Below are 19920 nucleotides of genomic sequence, written 5' to 3'. Positions count from 1 at the left end.
TTCTACTTAAGGATCTGTTATGGCATTTGTGCAGAAATGGGCATATTGGTAGATTGAATCTGCTCGAGTACAAAGGAAGCCTTAATTCAGGACTCAAAGTAATTTTTTTTGGAGCAGCTGAGGTTAAATGACTTGCCCAGGGTCACATAGCTAGCAAGTGTCTGAGGCTAGATTGACTCTAGTGCCTCCTGACTCGATAGTTGGTACTTCTATCCACTGTGTCACCTAGCTGCCCCAGGACTCAAAGTAATTTTTAAAATACTGAGTTAAAGAACAACTAAAATGACTTTTTTAAAAAATTGGAACTAAAGTATGTTTTGTAAGAACTCCTTTGTTTAAACAACAACTTGAATTAATTATATTTCTTTCACCTCCCCTCACCCTTTCCCACCAGACTTGGACAGATCCCATATGTCTGTTTATTAATGAAAAAGGTTTTTGGATGTTAGCTCTGAGCTCTTTCTGCCTTGACTAGCCATGTTATGAAGAGGGGAATTCTGAACTCTTTTCTTTTTTCTGGACCTATCTCTATGCACTCTGTTCTTTTCAGATCCATTTCTTTCTGTTAGCTTGGGACTAAACAAATAAATGTTCATTTTAAAATGATAAGATGCCTATCTGTAAAAGGCCAAGAAACATTTAGAATTTTTTTTTTGGTAGTTTCAAGTGGTCTAGGAGTTATATCATCTCATTCTCAGGGTGAATTATAGAAAGACACTGCTTCAGTTTTTTTGGGTAATTAATGGGGTATAATGGAGGGGAGTATAAATACTTTAATGCAAAGATAACTGATGCTAGATTTTCATTGCTGTTGGAGATGTTAGTTGTATGTTGAAGAATGAGTCCTAGAATTTACCAATACAGTAAGATAGCCCCGGGATATATCTAGGCACTGGGGACCTAGCTTCACAGCATTTTGGTTGGGCTAAGAATATAATATGCTAAGTTAACATTGGAGGTATTAGAAAATTCTTTACACATTAACAATGATAATTGATTTTAAAGGGACACTTTTATTTGCTTTGACATCTTAGAGATGCATGTTGAAATTCTTAGAGGTTTTTACTTTTGTTCATGAACTATATTTATTCAGTGAATTTTTCTTCACTAACATGCCTTATTTCAGTAAACGTTTGGGGAGGGTATTCCACGAAAAAAGATTAGTGGTCTAAGGGAATAGGTATACATCCACAAAGATGTATATATATGCCCTTCCCCTTTTTAGTAACCTAACTTTTATAGTTCTAATAATAAAATAAAAATTTTCTCCCTACTCTTAGTGGCAATTTCCTATAGTCAAAAGGTTTGTAAGCTTAATACCAGATCTATTAAATTATAGATTGTTGGTAGGGGAACATCCGAGGTTAAGTCTAAAATTAAGATATTAGGCTTAGGACTTTAGACCAACAACAATAAGTTAAGGTCCTTTAATTCTTAGTAATACTGTGGAGACAATTAGGTCAAGAGCTTGTGAAGTTAGCATACATAAATATTATTTGTGTCTCAGTTGGTTAATGTCTAAAAACAAAATTCTTTTGTGGTCTATATTGTAAATGCTTTAAAAAGAAGTATCAACTTACCAAAAGTTGGAATTGTTTTATGCAATATGAGCTGTGTTAAAAATGAAAAATAAAATAAAATTTAAAAAAAAACATAAAAATTCTCCATTGCAGTCTACCATAAATTTTAGGGTCCATAGGCAAGACAGTATCTGAATAGCACCTTTGTGTTCATTTTAGAGCATGTATGATTTTAAACAGAAATAATGGTCAACTAAAATTTTCACTTAAAAATTAGCTCCTTAGGGAATCATTTAGCAAGGGGCATAATTTTAATAATCACAGATCTGCTTATTTCCCTTAAATACAATAGATTCTTCATTATTATTATTAAAATAATCATTTTAAGCTTACCAAACATATAGAATCCTAGTTCTGGTAGGAACTTTTTAAAGGTGTTATTTTCTTCAGCATTTTTGGGGTGTCTCCTTTAGCAGACTGTTGACTCACTTTTCATGATTTTCTTTATCACTCTCATTTCTCTTCCCAATTTTTCCTCCACCTCTCTTTCTTGATTTTCAAAATCCTTTTTGAGCTCTTCCATGGCCTGAGACCATTGCATATTTATTTTGGAGGTTTTGGATGCAGAAGCCTTGACTTCTATGTCTTCCTCTGATGGTATGCATTATTCTTCCTCATCCAAAAGGATGGAAAAAAATACCTGTTTACCAAGAAAGTAACCTTCTATAGCCTTACTTTTTCCCCCTTTTTTTGGGCATTTTCCCAGCCTGTTACTTGACTTTTGAGTCCTTTGTCAAGAGGAGGGTATACTCTAGGGACCTGAAAGTTCTCAGTTCCTCCACGGTGGCACAATCGAGGGAGAGCAGTTTACTCCTCTCCTGGCCTGCACTCTGGTCTGAGAGCAACCACAATCTTTTCTGCCCAGGATCTATGAGTAGAATTCTCTCTCCAGAACCTCTTGCAGCTCCACCAGGCCAGTGCTCCTCCTCACCCCAGGGCCACCACTCAGGGCTGAGATCCAGATCAGGGGCTCAATTCTCCTAGGGTCTTCAGGCTGAGGACTCCAAAAATGGATACTGTGCTGCAGTGACTTCTGCCACCCTGGGCCCAAGGCTAGAGCTGGATCCTGCTCCCTTTTGTCCCAGGTGAAAGAGCTTTCTCACTGACCTTTGAAGCTGTCTTTGGTGTTTGTGGGGTGAGAAATCTCAGAACCACAGCTGCTGCCCAGGATTCTGTACCCTGAAGCCTGCTCTGGTCCTGTCCCTGCTGCTCCGGGTAGCCAAGGCTGGGCTGCATTCCTCTCCAAGCCTGGTGTGATAGACCTTTCCTGTCAGCCTTCCAGGCTGTCTTGGACTGGAAATCTCTTTCATTCTGTAGTTTTGTTGCTTCTGCTGCTCTAGAATTTGTTTAGAGTCATTTTTTACAGGTATTTTATGGGCTGTGGGGAGAGAGCTTCTACGGGTCTACCCTTGTACTCTGCCATCTTGGCTCCACCCCCTGGCAGGAACTTTCTGGGTCATTTGTTGAACCCGTACCTGAGCTGGAAGCTTTGACAAGTAGTCATCTTTCAAGACTCCTGTGGTGGGGAATTCACTACCTACTAAAGCAATCCATTTGGTTTTTAATAGTTCAGATTGTTTAAAAGTTTTCTCTTTATGTTGAGCTGAAATCTGCCTATCTGTAGGTTTTATTCTTTTCTCCTAATTTTACCGTCTGGGGCCAAGCATAACTAACAAAACTAATCTCTCTCTAACATGGTAGAACTACTTGAAGACAACTATGATGTTCCTCTCAATTCTTCAAGATTTTAAAATTTCCAGTTCCTTCAACTGGTTCTTGTATGATGTGGTTTCAAGTCACATCATCATCTGCTAAGCATGCAATAGCTTGTCAATATCCTATCTAAAATTATGGTTCCAGAACTGAACACATTACTCTAGATGTCATCTCATCAAGGCAGAATATAGCAGAACTATTTCCTTTTATCTTTTAGATACTGTTTTTCTGTTAACATAACCTAAATTTGAATTACTGTGGTGCTATATGTCATTGGCATTTACTCATGTGGAAAATAACAATTGAGATAGCGTTGAAGTCTGATATTCCACTCAATACAAAATCCTTTTAAGAAATAAACATAGTTGAACAAATCAAATTGCCACATTGCCCACATCTAAAAACTCATGCCTGCAGTTTAGTTTGTCACCTCTCTGTCATGACATGGGCAACATTCTTCATCGTCAGAACTCTGGAATTGTGGTTGATTATTGTATTGATTAGAAATCTTAGGCCAGCCTTTCAGAATTATTTTTACAATATTGCTATTATAATAGAAATTGTCCTCCTTGGTTCTGCTCACTTTTTTCTGCATTAGTTAATGAAACATACCTAGGTTTCTCTGAAAACATCTCTTAAATTTCTTATAGCACAATATATTTCATTATATCAGTATGTCAGAATTTATTTAGCCACAGCTCAGTTTGTAGGTACCTCTAAGTTTCCACTTCTTTGCCACTATGAACTTCCTTCTGTTCTCTGCATTTTAAAATTGTTACAATGGTCCTATCTTTTTTTTTTTTTTTTTGACATCACTATTGCTAATGCTCAATTGAAAACATAGGAGAAAAAAAAACACTCCTATAACAAATAAGCAAAGTCAAGCAAAATGAATCCAGACATGTCCAAAATGCATGTTTCTGTCTGCACCTTAAATCTGTCCCCTGTCTTTTCTTCATTGTAGCTCCTCTGCAGACATGCTTGGTCATTGTTTTGATTGGAGTTCTTAAGTCTGTCAGAGCTGTTTTTCTTTAAGATGTTGTCATCATAGAAACGTTGGGTCTGTTCATTTTGCTCTGTGCCAGTTCATACGATACAGGGTTCTGATGTCATGGCTTTCCTCATTTTTTATGGTACTGTATATACCATTATGTTCATGTGCCACAATTCAGACATCACTGATGGCTCATCCCCTTAGATTCCAGTTTTTTGTTTTTCTTTTTAATTCCACTTTAGCATAAAGAAGTTTGTTTTATTTATAACTATTCTGTCCATGGTAGTATTACTGTCTGCCTTAATCCCCACTCTGGGGTCACTTGTTTCTCTGTTGAGTGTGTGTGTGTGTGTGTGTGTGTGTGTGTGTGTGTGTGTGTGTGTGTATCTGGGTGTGCCTGGGTGTGTTCAGCCCTTCTTTGTCCCTTTCAGATAAGAGTTTCCTCCAATACCTTCTCCTCCATCAGTTCTGTTGGTGTATTTTTTTGACTCCAGTAGAAAAAATAGCAAGTTCCACCTCCTCCTTCTTCTTCTACCTTAGCGTATTCCTCCTTTTACCTTTCTTCTCTATACCCTCTTAAAAACCTCAGAACAGAACCAATTCAACCTCATTTTTTATGTGCCTTATTTTACTCCTTTAGTACTCTGAAAAGATATTAAAATTAGAATGTTAGCACTGAATCATTGAAGCCCCTTCCAGTTGCTCTAATAAAATTATTTTTCTAGATCCTTTCTGACTTTTCAGTTTGCATTTCAAGGTTCCTTTTAAAATTAATATTTTTATCAGAAATGCTTGAAATCCATTACAAGTCCATTTTTTTCCCGTGTAGAATTATACTGAGTTTTTTAGAGTAAGTTATTCTTGGTGGTAAACTCATATTTTTTGACTTTTGGAATCTTGTATTCCAAAATCTCCTCTGGTTTATAAGTAGAAGCTGCCAGATCTTGTATAATCCTAACTGGTACTTGAACTTCTTTCTGGATGCTTACAGTATTTTCATCCATCTACCCACTTATTTATCTTTGTTTATTCATCTGTTTATTCATCCATTTATTTATTGATGTTGAAGCTCTGGAGGTTGACTATGATATTCTTAGGACTTTTCCTTAGGGGATTTTTTTTCTATCTTCATTTTGTTCCCTGCTTCTAAAAATCTAAAAACCTTTTCATTTATGATTTCTGTCTAAGCTTTTTTTTTTAAAATCATAGTTTTTGTGGAGTTCAGTGATTCTTGAACTATATCTTCTTTATCTGATTTGTAGGTCAGTTGCTTTTCATACCTGATATCATTTATGTTCTTCTGCTTTTCAATCTTTTGGTTTTGTTCTAATATTTCTTGTTTTGTCATGGAGTTATTGATTTTTTTTTGTCTTACTTTCAATGGGTCCAAGTTCTTGAGTGAGTTTACTACTTTATATTTTGAGGTACTTCTTTTCCTTCTGTTTCTTTAATTTTTTTTCTTATACCTTGCTTCATTTAGGTAGTCATGTAGTATTTGTTAGAAGATCTTTTATTTCCTTTGCAGTTGTTAAGGTAGTATTCTCTTGAGGCTGATTTTCTGAGGGAACTTTAGATCCTGCAAGAATGGAAGCCTCCTCCATTTTTTTTTTTTTTTGGAGAGATGGGTTAGACAAAATATTTCTTAAAGGATTCCCTTGTTATCTCAGCATGCACAAGGAACCACATATTATTTTTCAGACATAATGTATTTTGCCACATTAATAATAAGAAATTCTAATTATTTAAGATTTCATTTTTTTATCCATTTTCATAAAATCATACAGATCATTCATCATAAAGAATCCTCTTAAATTTGACCCATGCCACAAATGAAGGTATAGCATTTTCTCTGGCAAATAACTGAGTTCTTCTACCCTTCCCACCTCCACCCCCCCAGAACCTAGAAACTGTGGTCAGTAACCAGGGTACTCAGGCTGGTTCAACTGCTGCACCTGGAATGTACTTTTTACTGAAAAGATCCGGGGCCATGTTCTCTACATCTTGTTGCCCAGACCAAGTGGGAGAACAAGTGTTCTACTACTACCTCTCCTGAATTGGACTTCATGATGTTGGATGAATGGATGGATAGATGGATAGATGAGGGGAAGCTGATGAGGGCCATCAGATGAAGGAGAGAGGGAATCCCCAGGTCATGAGTTCCATCAATGAGTTTGATTAAGTTTTTCCACAAGGAGAGAAAAGGATGACTGACTTGTTGTGGGAGATAGGGGGACGATCTTGTTTAATTTCCACGTTTGTAGCAGTCCTATTCCCAGTGTTTTTCTAGGGGATATCCAAGATCCGGTCAATTTGAAGTTCTCATGGATACTGTGAAGGGGGTACTTACACTCTGGCTGGGATATACTTGAAGACCTACTGCCTTTATCCTTGCTCCCCCTGCTCCCTTGTCTGCGTACCTGAGAATATTACTAAAATCAGATTCAGTAATTTCAGTATCTTGTTACTTTATTCGTATCTCTAGTCTTCATTCTTCAACTGGGCCCTTTGTATCAGAGCCAACCTCTCCTTTCTGTTGGGCTTCTAGGTGAAAGTTTTTCTTGGTCTAGCCCTGGGTCACCTGGGCTCCTCTCCTGATCTCAGCCTCCCAGGGTTTGGTCCCCCATGCATCTTTGAGGGTCAGAGCACTGGATCTTCAGGGCTTTTTATGGCATCTCAGGACAGAGTTCTAGGGATCTCATAAGCTTTCTGATGTCCCAGTCCTCCTTCCAACATCCTCTGTTAGGATTCCCGATGACCCTAGTGCTTTCTTGGAGGGGGCTTCCATTCTTGCAGTCTCCAGACATACAGACTTGCAGCTGTGCATATCTCTGGATCATCTCTTTTTTTAGCTGGGAGGATGCCAGTTTTTTCCCCTGTGCTAGTGCTGGCAGTTCTTTTCCTTTTGCCCGCTGGCATTGGCTAACTTTGTGTGATTCTTGGATGAAAGGTATTACTTGATGTAGTTGCTTTTTGGATTTCTTGGTCATTATTTTGCCTAGAGCAACTTTTAGGTTTTTGCTGTAATAGGAATTGGGCAGCAGATCAGTCTGCTTCCATTCAGGCAGCCATCTTGTTATTTATGCTTTATATTTATTCTCCATCGTGTTATCTATGTTTTGTATTTATTCTCCATTATCAGTTAGTTAATTAATTTCCTGTGCAAAGATATAGTTCCCTTTAGACTTACATCATCATCATTTTTGTTTATGCCATTAGAATTTTGTGCATGAAAGTATCCTATAAAGAATTTTATACTGTTAAGATCCTACCTATTCTTTCTCCGGACTCTTAAAAATTTGATCTCCCAGCATCTAGGATCATAGAATAATACATAGATTTAAAGTTACAAGGGTTTTTAGTGGTTTTCTCACTCAAACCCTTCATCCTACATCAGGAAACTGAGGCATAGTTTGATAAAATGCTTGCCTTGATTTTATCTTCGTAATATATCAAGAACTCTAATATTGAAGAATAAAGATTTCATTAAGACAAGTCAATTAGTAATTAACTACTTGACTTTTAGTACTACAGCTGTCCTGAAATTTTGAGAATTCATTCCCCCCAGCAATTAAAAGACATCATTGCAGACCTCACGATCTGCCTGACTTGTATGCAGTAGTTTTTTACATTTCCTCTCATTTTCAGCTTACTTGGTGGTTTTAAGTGGCAGTGCCTTTTAAAGAAATCCTTAAAGTCCTTTAAGTTCTTCATTGAGGTATGGTTAGGTCAGGTGCTTAGAACCTCATTGTAGTCTTAGAAGTGGGGAGGCTAGATTAAATTAAAAATTAATGAGGTCTAGAAAAACAATTAAATAAGAGGAACTGGCAGGACTAGGAATTGATAATAATTTTGAGATGTAACACTTGGATAGAATTTTAGTGTGGTACAATAGATAGAGTGTTATATTAAGTAAGGAAATTCTCACTTCATATACCTCCAAAATGTGTGATTCTGGGCAGGACACTTAAACTCTCCACGCCTCAGTTTCTTCATTTATAAAATGAGAGTTCAACTTGATGATGGCTTAGGTTCCTTCCATATTTAAATTCATAGTCCTATTAAGGCATCTGAAAATACTGATATTGATGGATCTGTTAGGAAGTTGTACCTGTGTTCCCAGACTTTAAATATATCTTCTTTATAAGTTTATCAGCAGTTGTAGCTGAAAATTATATAAACAATAAAAGAAATATACTGATTTGGCTGTTTTGATAGATTTTTAATCTCATCAATGTGAATACTTCCTCTAATTTAGATTGTAATCTGTATCTTATTATTTCATGTGATGCTTTTCCATGCCTGTCTTTTCCTAGAAGTCCTTCAAATGGGTTCAGTCAAAGTGTTAAGCGTGTTACCCTAGATCTTTTGGCATTATGTGAATACCAGTGGAGTCAATTGGTTGTCCCTTACAATTGCCACATGATTAGTTCATCTCTTTTTCTAGTTATACATCATCTAATGACATTCTTTACATCACTTCTCAGTCACGCAATCAATAACATTTATTAAGCTCTATGTGCTAGCACTGTGTCACAGTCAAAAATAAAACAGTTCTTGCATTGTATTGGAAGGACATTTACATAAGTATATATAAATATACATGGATACAGATTGGATTTTATTGATGTAGTGAACCTTCAGATGAGGAAACTTCCTCTACCAATACAAGTGGGCACCTTCTCTGAGATTTAGGGAGTTGCTTAGGATGTTTAAAGAATAAATGTCTTGCCAAGGGTAACATATCCAGACTGTCAACAGGTAGGCTTGAACTCAGATCTTCCTGGATCTAAGAATAGCTGTCTGTTCACTTTGCTATGTTGAGGTGTACAAGATATATGATGAATGCAAGTTAAATTTTGTATTGGAGAAAGGCATTTGTAGCTGGCACTTACTGGAGCAACCTCCAGGTAGGAGATGGCACTTCATGAGAATTTTGAAGGAAGTGAGATTCTGATAGACAGAAGTAAAGTTTAAGTGCGTGATACTTAGTTTATGATATGGGTAATAGTTAAGGAACAAAGGAAGGAGATGAAGTATCTCTTGTGAGGAATGGCAGAAAGGCCAGGTTAGCTGGACTGTATAGGGCAGGTGCTCAACTGGTTTGTACATCTTAGGAAGAGTATAATAAGGTTGTAAAGGTAGGTTGTGTCTAGGTTGTGAAAAATGATGGTACCTTTGATAGAAACGGGGAAGTTTGAAGAGGAATGAATTTTTGCAAAAGATAATGGAGTTCCGTTTTATAATTGTTGAATTTGAATTGGGTATGGGATATCTTTTTTCAATGTTCTATTAAGCTGTTGATCATGTGGGACAAGCGAGACTAAGGCTGTAGACATTGGGAATATTTTGAATAGAGATGAAAATTAAGCCCATGGGAACTGTAGAGATAATCAAATGACAGAGTATTAAGGAACACCCAAAGTTAGGAGGTGTAATATAGATGATCTGACAGAGGAGATTGAGGAATCATTGGATAGGAGAATGAAGAGATCATTATCAGCAAAACCTATAGAGGAGGCTGGTCTACATGTTGCAGAAATTTCAAAAAGAGTAAAGAGTTACAAAAAAATCAGATTTGGCAATTAAGAGACTACTGGTAACTTTGGAGAGTGTAGTTTCAGTTGAATGAGGTAGGGACCTACCCAATTCATATGTTCTTGCTCACTCATAGCCACCATGTACCTCTCACTTGCCTTTTGGGCTCATTGAAACTTTAATGCTTCAGAAATTGCGTTTTTCCATGATTGAGCCATACAGCATCATGAGAATGATATTAATGCTAAAATGATGTTCTTTGATTCTGGGGAAAGCATGGAGTTATTAAGCTTACTGCTTTAACTTCCCAAAGTAATTCAATACTCTTTTCTCATTTAGATAAGGTCTTGGCTCAACATCTGTTCATAATTATCTAGGTATCCTCTGTGTCTGTCATTGTGTCTGGACATAAAGGTGCTCAGCCGATGCGTGAATTGAATTGAGCCCGTAATGTTTGTTCTAGATGTTTGTATTGATGAATCAACTATATACATTGTCGATAGATAGTAGACAAGATATTGGAGGATTTTTTTCTCCATCATATATCCCTCAGTGGATGAAATACAGTTCTCTTATTTTCATGGTAATATAGATAGTGTATTTGACACTAATGTGATTATTGGTTCAAATATAGACTACTTCGGGTCTTGAAGGTACCTGAACAGCAGTAGCAACCTTGAATGCGGTCTGTAATTGTACTCATAGTGGAGAATTTAGGATTTAAGATATCTTAGGAACTATTTGGAACTCTAGTCATTTTTTTTTAAGTATAAGTAAGGGGAAGAGTCTCTTAAATGGTTTGCTAATGGTTTTAATAATGCCTCCTTTTAAATGCAAATAGTAATGAAGATGACATTATGAGAAGATCTGGAAGAAACCAGCAAAAAAGTGATGAAGATAAAGAGCAGTTTGCTGATGATAAATACAAGAACATTATTATTCAAATTGGGAAAAGTAAAATTCCAAAATAAACATGTATTTTTCAATACAGTAAGTGTACACTTACTCTTGTACACTTGCCTTTCTAAATTCGGAGAGACTTGTCATGGGAAGATTAGCTGACTAGTGATGATTTTTTTAAGCCATAGTGGCCCAATGTGGAAAGCTTTTTATGCTGTGTTGTTAGAAGACATTATCATGGATGATATGTGCAATCTTTGGAAGAATTACTGAATTTACCAAAATGGTTTTTTTCCTTTAAAAGATTGCATTTTAGGGTATTCTCCAAATTTGGAGGCATCCTATATTCCCACCAGTATGTCACTATTTTCCCATGTTGTTTAGGAAGTGGGGGAGATTCCGGAGATTCCATCATTGTAGAGAGTTTCCACTGAGGATTTTTTTTTTCTGAGTGGTTAATTGACCTCTCTGGGCTCACCTTTTCAGAGGCAGGACTCAAATCCAGATTTTCCAGAATCTCAGGCCATTTTTCTGTCGACTATACCTCCTTAGCATATTGTCAGTGTAATTCTACTTTGTTTGGTAATTATCATCTACAAAGGTGGTATTTATCTTCTAAAACAGGCCTGCACAATTTGTGGCCCTCCAGAGGATTTCCTCTATATACAAAGGATGTTTTCTTCTACATTTGTGGTGTTGTCCCTCAGGCCTTAAGTTGTGCAGGCCTGATCTGAAAAGTTAATTTTCTTGGTATGCTTCAGTCAGTCATTCAGTCATTCAGCAATCATTTATTAAGCAGGCATCACACTGAAGTAGTAGGGATGTAAAGAAAGGGCAAAAATACTGCTCTTCTCTGAAAGAGCTAGTATAATTGAGGAGACAACAGTAAGACAGGTATGTACATATAAGATACATGCAGTGTGAATGAGAGGTAATTTCAGAAGGAAGGCTTTGTTTTACTTAGAATTTGTTTACTATAACATGAGGTTGGACATTCAAGGTGTATTTTTTTCTTTTTTATAGCATTGTTCTTTTCAGTTTCATATACGAACAGAATCTCATTTTAATATTCAGGTTTAGATAACAAGGTTATTTTTCTGTCATGATCCACATATCATAACTTTGCTGCTATGAATACAGCACAGTCTGCTTCTAGTTCATCTGTTAGTGTTATTGAACAAAAGTACTATTCTTTTCTACTGAGTTATTGATGATGCCTATATTTGAATACAGTGATATTTTTGTCCTCGAGCACACGCATGATCCAAGAGTTTTTGAAAACCTTGTCCAATCTTGTTACGGTATGTCCAATTGGTATGAATTGCAGTATGAGTTTTGCTGTGGAGCTGCTAAAGTAGCTTGGTTCCAGAACCAGCTAAATAGATTATGATTCCTGGATTATTTTCAGTTAGTCTAGAAGTAATATGATGTCAGGGATCTAGAAGGAAGACAAGAAAAAAGTTAAGCATATGGCAATGATAAAACTGTGAAATAAAATAAGTTGAATAAAATAAAAAAAGTGAATAAAACTCAAAATTTAGTGGATATCCTTTTTTAAGTTTGAATTTTATACAGACCTTTAAAGCTCAGAAACAGAGTCAACTTAGATCATTTTTAGTTTGTCATAGCATGATTTAGTTCAAGTTTTCATACAGAGCATACATTTCTAGATATTTGAATTTTATAAGCTATATCAATATATAACTAAACAATGGAGATCTTGTTCTTAAAGAGGTTTTAGTGCTTTTGCATAAATGGTGGTGGTACCATTAACAAATGGTGTTAGATTTTAAAAGTTGTCATATATGTGTAATCTCACTGCCCGTGGTCTGGCTAGTACCTTTTATATTCATATCTGTTTTCTTTTTTTGTCTTTGTAGTTCAGGACTGGGAACAAAGTCAGTGCTTAACAAATGCTTGTTGATTAATTGAGAAGCACTGTATGCTGTCAGATTTGTGATTAGAAAAAGCAGTGGCCTAGTCATATGGCGATTTTGAGTGATAGTGAATAGATGGACAACCAACGTACTGGTATCCGCATGGTGTCAAAAATCTATGAGAACTTTGGTGCTTTGGCTGAATTTTTTGTGAAGAATTTATAATTCCTTGCTAGATGCGGTCAGGGCAGTAAATTAAAGACAGGTCTATTTTTTATGTATCAGCTGTTTCTATTTTCTGCACACCTTTTTCCCCCAAAAACAAAATCCTACCCTCTCATTCCCTAACCACAGTACAAATATATATGTATATATAATATCCACTTTTCTACTTTCATCACCATCTCTACCAAAGAGGAGTCAGTAAATTCATAAAGTGAGGAAGTATCCTTGGTTCTGTGGCCTGCTCTTATCACAGAAGTGACAGAATGCTCTGGTCAGGAAATAAGGTCCAAATCATGAAATAGTAATTTGATGAAGATCCCCAAATTTAGTTTTTCTTCTTTCTCATTACTATAGAAATGTACAGTTTATTGTCATTTAGTTATGTCATATGATGGGTATTATGTAGATATTTCTTTACTGGCGACAACGCTTTTGGATAAAGCAACACTGCCATCTGGTGTTGAAAAACTAATAAAAAGCTAACTCCTTGTTTTAAATTATTTAATGACAGTAACACACTTAATTTAGAGTATTTCTGGAACAGGTTAAGAGAAATTAGCAGTAATGACATCATAGGGTGAAGACAAATACTTATTTTGATATTTCAAAATATCATGTATTTTTGAGTGCAGAAAAATCCCACAGTGCTCCTATAGCATCATAATGTTATCCAGGAATTTTCTTTGCTGGGATCAATTCCTCCAAGAGTAACCTTTCCTACCATTCCTTAAAGGAGAAAAAAAAACTTGAAAAAACGGAATCATTATTAACTTTTTATAAAACAAATCCAGCATTTTCCTTCCTTTTCTTTTATAACAGATGTGTCATTTTTCATCTCATTTTGAATATAAATTGTAATTTTTTTTGCCTGTGTTTTTTCTTCACAAGCATGCCTTTCATATAATGATAGAGGTAAGATGCATTGTTGTTTGTGTTATGATTGTGACTTTTTTTGGGGGAATACATACTTAAATATTTTTTCCTGGGATTTTTATTGCTCTCTTGTACATCTTTTGTAGTTTACAAATTGTAAAGTTTATTTTCATTGCATAATTTTTAGTGTTAAAAACATGATTAATTATACACATAACTATTTTTATCACTACAGAAACCTCTACTTGTAGCCTATGACAGCACATGAGCCTAAAAAATTAATGAAAGAAGAAAAGTTATTCCTGCCGTTTTTCCTTCTTATTGGCTACTTTTGAGGAGTGTAATTAGCCCAAACAAATCCAACTTTTTAACATGTCATTGAGCACTCATTTTTAAAATTCTGTCTCTTTGATTTGGCTTCAGATTATAGATTATTGACTTAAAACTAGAAGGGGCCACAGAGGTAATTCAGTCCAACTTATTCACTTTACAGGTTAGGTTTAGTTTAGTGGCTAGTCCAAGGTCACTTAAGTAAGTAAGAAGTGGAGTAAGGATTTGAACACTGGTCCTCTCACTTCCAAATCTAGCACACTTTCCGTTGTACCACATTATCTCATTAAGTTTCAACTTCAAGTCTGTATTTTCAAGTTTCGTACTGCTGAGCAAAACTTATTGGCCAAAGAATTTGTGGTGATTGATTCTTTTTGCTGTTTTACTCTTTATTTTAGAATTCAGCCTTAAGCAGAAGAAGCCACAATATGTTAAAAATTCAGCATACCCTACACCACTAATAAAGAGATGACAATAATTTATTCCTCTCTTAGAAAAACAATGGTGCAACAGAAAAATTCCCTCAGGTTTTCCCAAAGCAGAGCTTTGTTTGTAGAGAGCTAGAAGAATCTGGAAAGAGAGACATATTTAGAGGCATTCACTTTTAATCCTGAAAATGATGGACAGTTCACATGGATTCCCCTGAGAACCCAGATAGGCAATTTATAGGGATTCATAAGATTTAAAGTTCTGCTCTTAGAGATTCTTTACCTGAACCTTCCCATTTTATGAGGGAAGAAATTGATGCCCCCAGAAGGGAAATAGCAAGATCCACCAGCGCCATACAGTTATTATATAACAGAGGGGGTCATTGGAATCCAGGTACTTGGGCTTTATATAGCATTACTATAGTAGTGCAATACTGTAGTGTTATAGGTGTTCAGAGCTCTTCTACTCCTTATAATTGTCCTCAGAAAAGTATGCTTTTGTTTTTGGTTTTTCGCATGACTGGATTAAACTATTTTTTTTATGTGCTGCTGCTGCCTGAATGCAATTGGCAGGTGCACATGCTAATTCAGAGTTAGTTTAAGTAGGTCTTTTTTTTCTTGTCAAGACTGTTTTTTAAAAGTATATGTATACATATGTGTGTATCTATCTAGACTTCTATTTTTAGTTGCAGAAATAGAGTATCTGTTCCAGGTGAAACTTTTTGGTTTTGTATATACAACAGCAAAATTGTGGTTCTCTGTGAATTTATGAAAGGCTGTTTGCAATGTCTTGATGCCATACAGTGTATATAAAATTCCAAAGTTTTTGGTATAAATTGATTTATTTGATGTTACTCATATATTACTGATCCAGAGAGCTCCAATGTCTCAAAAGAATATGAAGGCTTAAAAATATCTTCTAAAGCTTATCTTGTCTAACTTCTTTTGTTTTAAAGAGAAGGAACCTGAGGCCCAATGAGGTTGAATGAGCCAGTCGTCCTACAGAAGTTTATGAACTTTCTCTGCTCCTTTTCTCAGTCTAGGATATATAGTTAATACTAATAGATAGAGTAGTGGAATTAACTGTCTGAAATGTACTGAAAGATCAATTCTTAAATACTTATGTACTGGTTACTCCCACCTATACCACATTTCAAAATGAACATTCCAGAATATTTACATTTTAAAAACAAGTACATATATTAAGTATTATGATATATAGAATTTTTTTCAAGTATTGCACAATTACTCATTTTTAGCCTCCAAACCTTTAGGTATTGAAAGGCATTTTGAGAGTTATACTTTATAGTTAGAGTTCATTCAGTATTGTGCTATTAGCATACTCTGTTGGTTGTTTCTTAGAACTTTTGAGAGGAATTTAATGTATTTGTTGTTTCTTATTTTATAAACTAGATTGGTTCAGTCTTTGAAAATTTATTAGTCTTTTAAATTTATTTTAGTTTCATAGTTGGTAATAACTTTGACAGTACTGTTAGGATAGAATCATATAGAATGAAGAGGTAGTAGGAATAGTACTAGTAGTAGTAGTGCCATTAGAAAATAGAGCTAGATTTTGACCAATCCAAAAAACATAGAGAAATGAACTTAAAATAGGTTTGGAACTATAAGAAACCTTTAAAGTTCAGCAAGAGATTGGGGGTAGGGCTCTCTAGCAAAATTTTCTTTTTAAACACAGAAACTGAAAATCATTATGTTTCTTAAAAATAGAACACACTAAAATCTCTAAGAAATTTGTGGTAGTAGAAAAATTTTTGTGTCCTAAGGGTGGATTAAATCCCTTTGAAGTTCTGTTTAAAACAATGCATTACTCTTAACACCTACTGGAATATCTAGTAGTTATTAACTGAGAAAGATAGAGTCATTAGCCAATTTTATACCTATAAGCTATAGAGAATAGGAAACTCAGTGTTTAACGTCAGATCTATAGGACCCTTCCTCCATGATGATCCATTTTGTCTTAAAGTCTCTGTATTTTCTTTAATTTCCAGGATTCTCTTTATCTGATCAGGGCTCCCAATGTTTGAAGGATCTTTTTATTTCAATGGTGTCATAACTTTCTTCATGTCTGAATGTTATCATGAATTATCACAAAAAAATTTTTTTTATTACTAATTGGGCAACAGTGAGCCTTTCCAAACGTAGGTTGTCCAGTCCTTAGACAACAGACATGGTATCAGAGTTGTACCTGAAGCCTTTCCATTCTGGATAGGACTTGCCAGACACTGTGTTATGTTGATATAACCTTTCAAAGCCTAGCCTAACCTCTGTGCCTCAATGTAGCACCTGAGTGGAGGAATCCATCCGTAAAGGAGAAAAATCTTGGTGAGACGTTTCACAAATTGAACTTTTATATTTGCCTTGTGGTTGTTTGTACTTAATGTTTCTTTTGTACATACATGAACCCCAAAGACTGTGTCTTTAGTTTTCTTATTCTCTAGAAATCATGTTTCTTGAAAAAAATTTACCTGACTTACACGTTCAATGATTCTGTTAAATTTAAAGCATTGCTATCTTCTGCTTTGGTAACCATATGTACTGGAGGTGGGAAAGAGAAGAAAAAGTTAATTTACCCTATCTGTGAAATAATTAAATTAGAAAGAATCACAAAAGTTCTTTTAATTTATTCTCTTCCCTTAGAGTAGAACTTCATTTAAACCGTCTTGGAAAAATAATTGTTTGCTCCTCCTGTTCAGGAAAGAAAATATTAAATTGTCCTTTTAAAACACATCATTCTGCCTCCCAAGCCTTCCAGTTGGGGGTGAGGTAGAAAGAGAAGGGTTTTTAATGTGTGTCAAATGAGAGTGTCAGCAGCCTTCCTGAGTACAGTCTTCTGGGCTTCATGGTACCCTGAATTAGCAATTGCAAGCCTGAGAGATCATCAGGGAAGAAGAGAAAAAAGGAAAGATGAGCATAGGCACAGAGAGTATGCAGTTGCTTTAGATTGACATTCGGTGCCACCAGTTAGTTGTCTCTCCATCCTCAGTATCTAGCTTTAAAGCCCCTTTATGCCGTAATTGATTTTGCCTTTCCCTGTACTACATGAACAGGAAAGAAAGTCATATCCTTAGAAGCTATTGTTAAGGACCTCTTCCTTTGACCTTGTCTTTTTGGGGCGAAATCATTGAATTACTTTATTTTTTCCTTACAGTGTTCTTAATTTATTAGTCATTTCAGTTGCTTTACTCTGGATTCTTTCCAAGTTTTCCACTTAATTGCTTTAGTTATAGGTACCAAAGTAAACATAGTAGCATATCAAGGGATATTTTGGAGTAGTGGAAGGTTGCCTGGTGATCTGTAGGTGGCCTTGAAGTCAGCTTCAAGGGTTCAGATCCTGCCTCCCATACATACTGGCTATATGACCTTGGTTCCAATCACTTACCTTCCTAGTGCTCTGAACAACCCTTTATAAGCTATAGAAAAGGGTGCTGATCTACATTGGTACAAGGAACTTCCTCACCTAGGCATTTCCTGTACCACTGAAAGCATAGGTCCCTGTGCATATGCTTGTCTTTGTCCCTGTCATTGTATTTGTACAGAATGTTTTTCCAAGAATCCATGACTTGTTTTGTGTGGACATGCTCTCTTCACTAATCGCAGTGATTAAAGGATGATCTTAATGAGTTGTTACAACTGAAAAATTTCATCACATGTAGCCAGCCTTCTAGGGATTGAGCTTCTCCAGATTTAACTAGACTAGTCCTAAAATGACAGACATACAGTTTCTCTTTTCAGCCCATACTCAAAGCTTATTCATATTCATTTTGGTTGGAATTTTCTGTTCTTTACATCTTTTGATTTAATGTTTAAAAATCTTCTTCTCACAACAGTGGTGTAGTGTAATAGATAGAATGCTAGATTTGGAATCAGTGAGACTTGCTTCAGATCCTTAGTCTGGCACTTAGTATCCAGGTGGTCATGGGCAAGCCACGTGGCAACCTTTCTGAGTCTATCAAATAAGTTGTGTAATACCTCTAGTATTTCACAAGGTTGTTTGTAGTACTCAAATTAGATAATGCATATAAAGTACTTTGCAAGCCTTAAAGGTTTATATAAGTGTCATTTCTTAAGTCGTACTCTCTTATTGTGGCATTGAGGGGACCTTGAGTTCTTGTAGGCTTTAATGAGTGCAAATCCTCACAATTTCTCTATGTGCTTGATAGGCTTCAGGAATGGTTCTGGCAACAGATTTTATCTGTTTTCCAAAAACCAGCCTAATTAATGAAGAAGAATCTTATCAGCAGTGTGCTGGCCACTTGGTGATGAATTCCTCGGTCTTGGAAACTGATGAAATAAAGAAAACTACAAAACGACCTGTGGTCTTCTTTCATTTCTATGAAAAAAAAGTAACGGGGACAGGACGTGGTTTCTAAGAATACAACTTTTAAACTGCCTCTAGAAATTAATGTAATTGTTAGTACTTACTCTAAATTGGTGATTTTTGTCCATTGCCCAGTGAGGGTACAGACTGTTGGAACTGAGTCATACCAAACAATCCAGGTCAGCGTCCTGTCATGTCAGTCTTCTCTGTAAAGGAAGTCTGAAGACAGAAGAAACTTGCATGGAAGTGGGAGGATGCCTCTGATCCTCATTGGAGAGTCAGATAAACAAGTTTAACTGTCAGTCAACAAGCATTTATTAAGCACTTGCTATGTGTGATGAGCAGCCAGGTAGAATAGTGCATAGCGTGCAGGCCTGCAATCAGAAAAACTCATCTTCCTGAGTTAAAATCCAGCCTCAGAAACATACTAGCTATGACCCTGGACAAGTCATTTAACCCAGTTTGCCTCAGTTTCTTTATCTGTAAAATGACCTGGAGAAGGAAATGGCAAAGCACTCTAGCATCTTTGCCAAGAAAACCCTAAATGGGCACATAAAGGGTTGGGCAGATATGAAAAATGACTAAACAACAAACACCAAATATGTGATGAGGCACTGGAAATACAGAGAAAGGCAAAAGCAGTACCTAACTTAATGAACTCATATTCCAGTGGGGGAGACAACATACAGCTAAGTAGGTATGTGCATGATACGTATAGATTAGATGGAAGATAATCTCAAAGAAAAAGGCACTAATAGCTGGGGAAACTGGAAAAAAGGCCTGTTGCAGGAGGAATTTGAACTGAGTCTTGACAGGAAGTTAAAGAAACCAAGAGGCAGAAGTGAGAAAGAGAATCAGTTAATAAACATTTATTAAGTGCTTGCTCTGTGCTAAGCACTATGCCAAGTGCTGGAGACACAAAAAGAGGCAGAAGAAAGTATCTGTCCTCAAGGACTTCACAGTCTAATGGAGGAGATAACAAGTAAACAAACATATAAATAAGCTATATACAAGATAAATAGGAAATGATTAGCTCTAGAATTGAGAGATTAGGAAAGATTTCCTGTAGGATGTGAAACTTTATTGGGGTTTATAGGATGCTGGGGAAGCCAGTAGGTGGAGC

General features: G+C 36.0%; 1 protein-coding gene across 3 annotated transcripts in view; it reads left to right on the top strand.

Moving 5' to 3' along the window:
• The window catches only part of ACVR2A (activin A receptor type 2A), a 138029-nt gene that overhangs the window by 98537 nt on the left and 19572 nt on the right, over positions 1-19920 (top strand). The gene's annotated exons all lie outside the window — the stretch shown is intronic.

Source organism: Notamacropus eugenii, chromosome 5 (genome assembly GCF_028372415.1).
Source record: "Notamacropus eugenii isolate mMacEug1 chromosome 5, mMacEug1.pri_v2, whole genome shotgun sequence".
Taxonomy (NCBI): Eukaryota; Metazoa; Chordata; class Mammalia; order Diprotodontia; family Macropodidae; genus Notamacropus; species Notamacropus eugenii.
The sequence above is the reverse complement of the archived record's forward strand: the minus strand, read 5'-3'. Positions and strand labels throughout refer to the sequence as shown.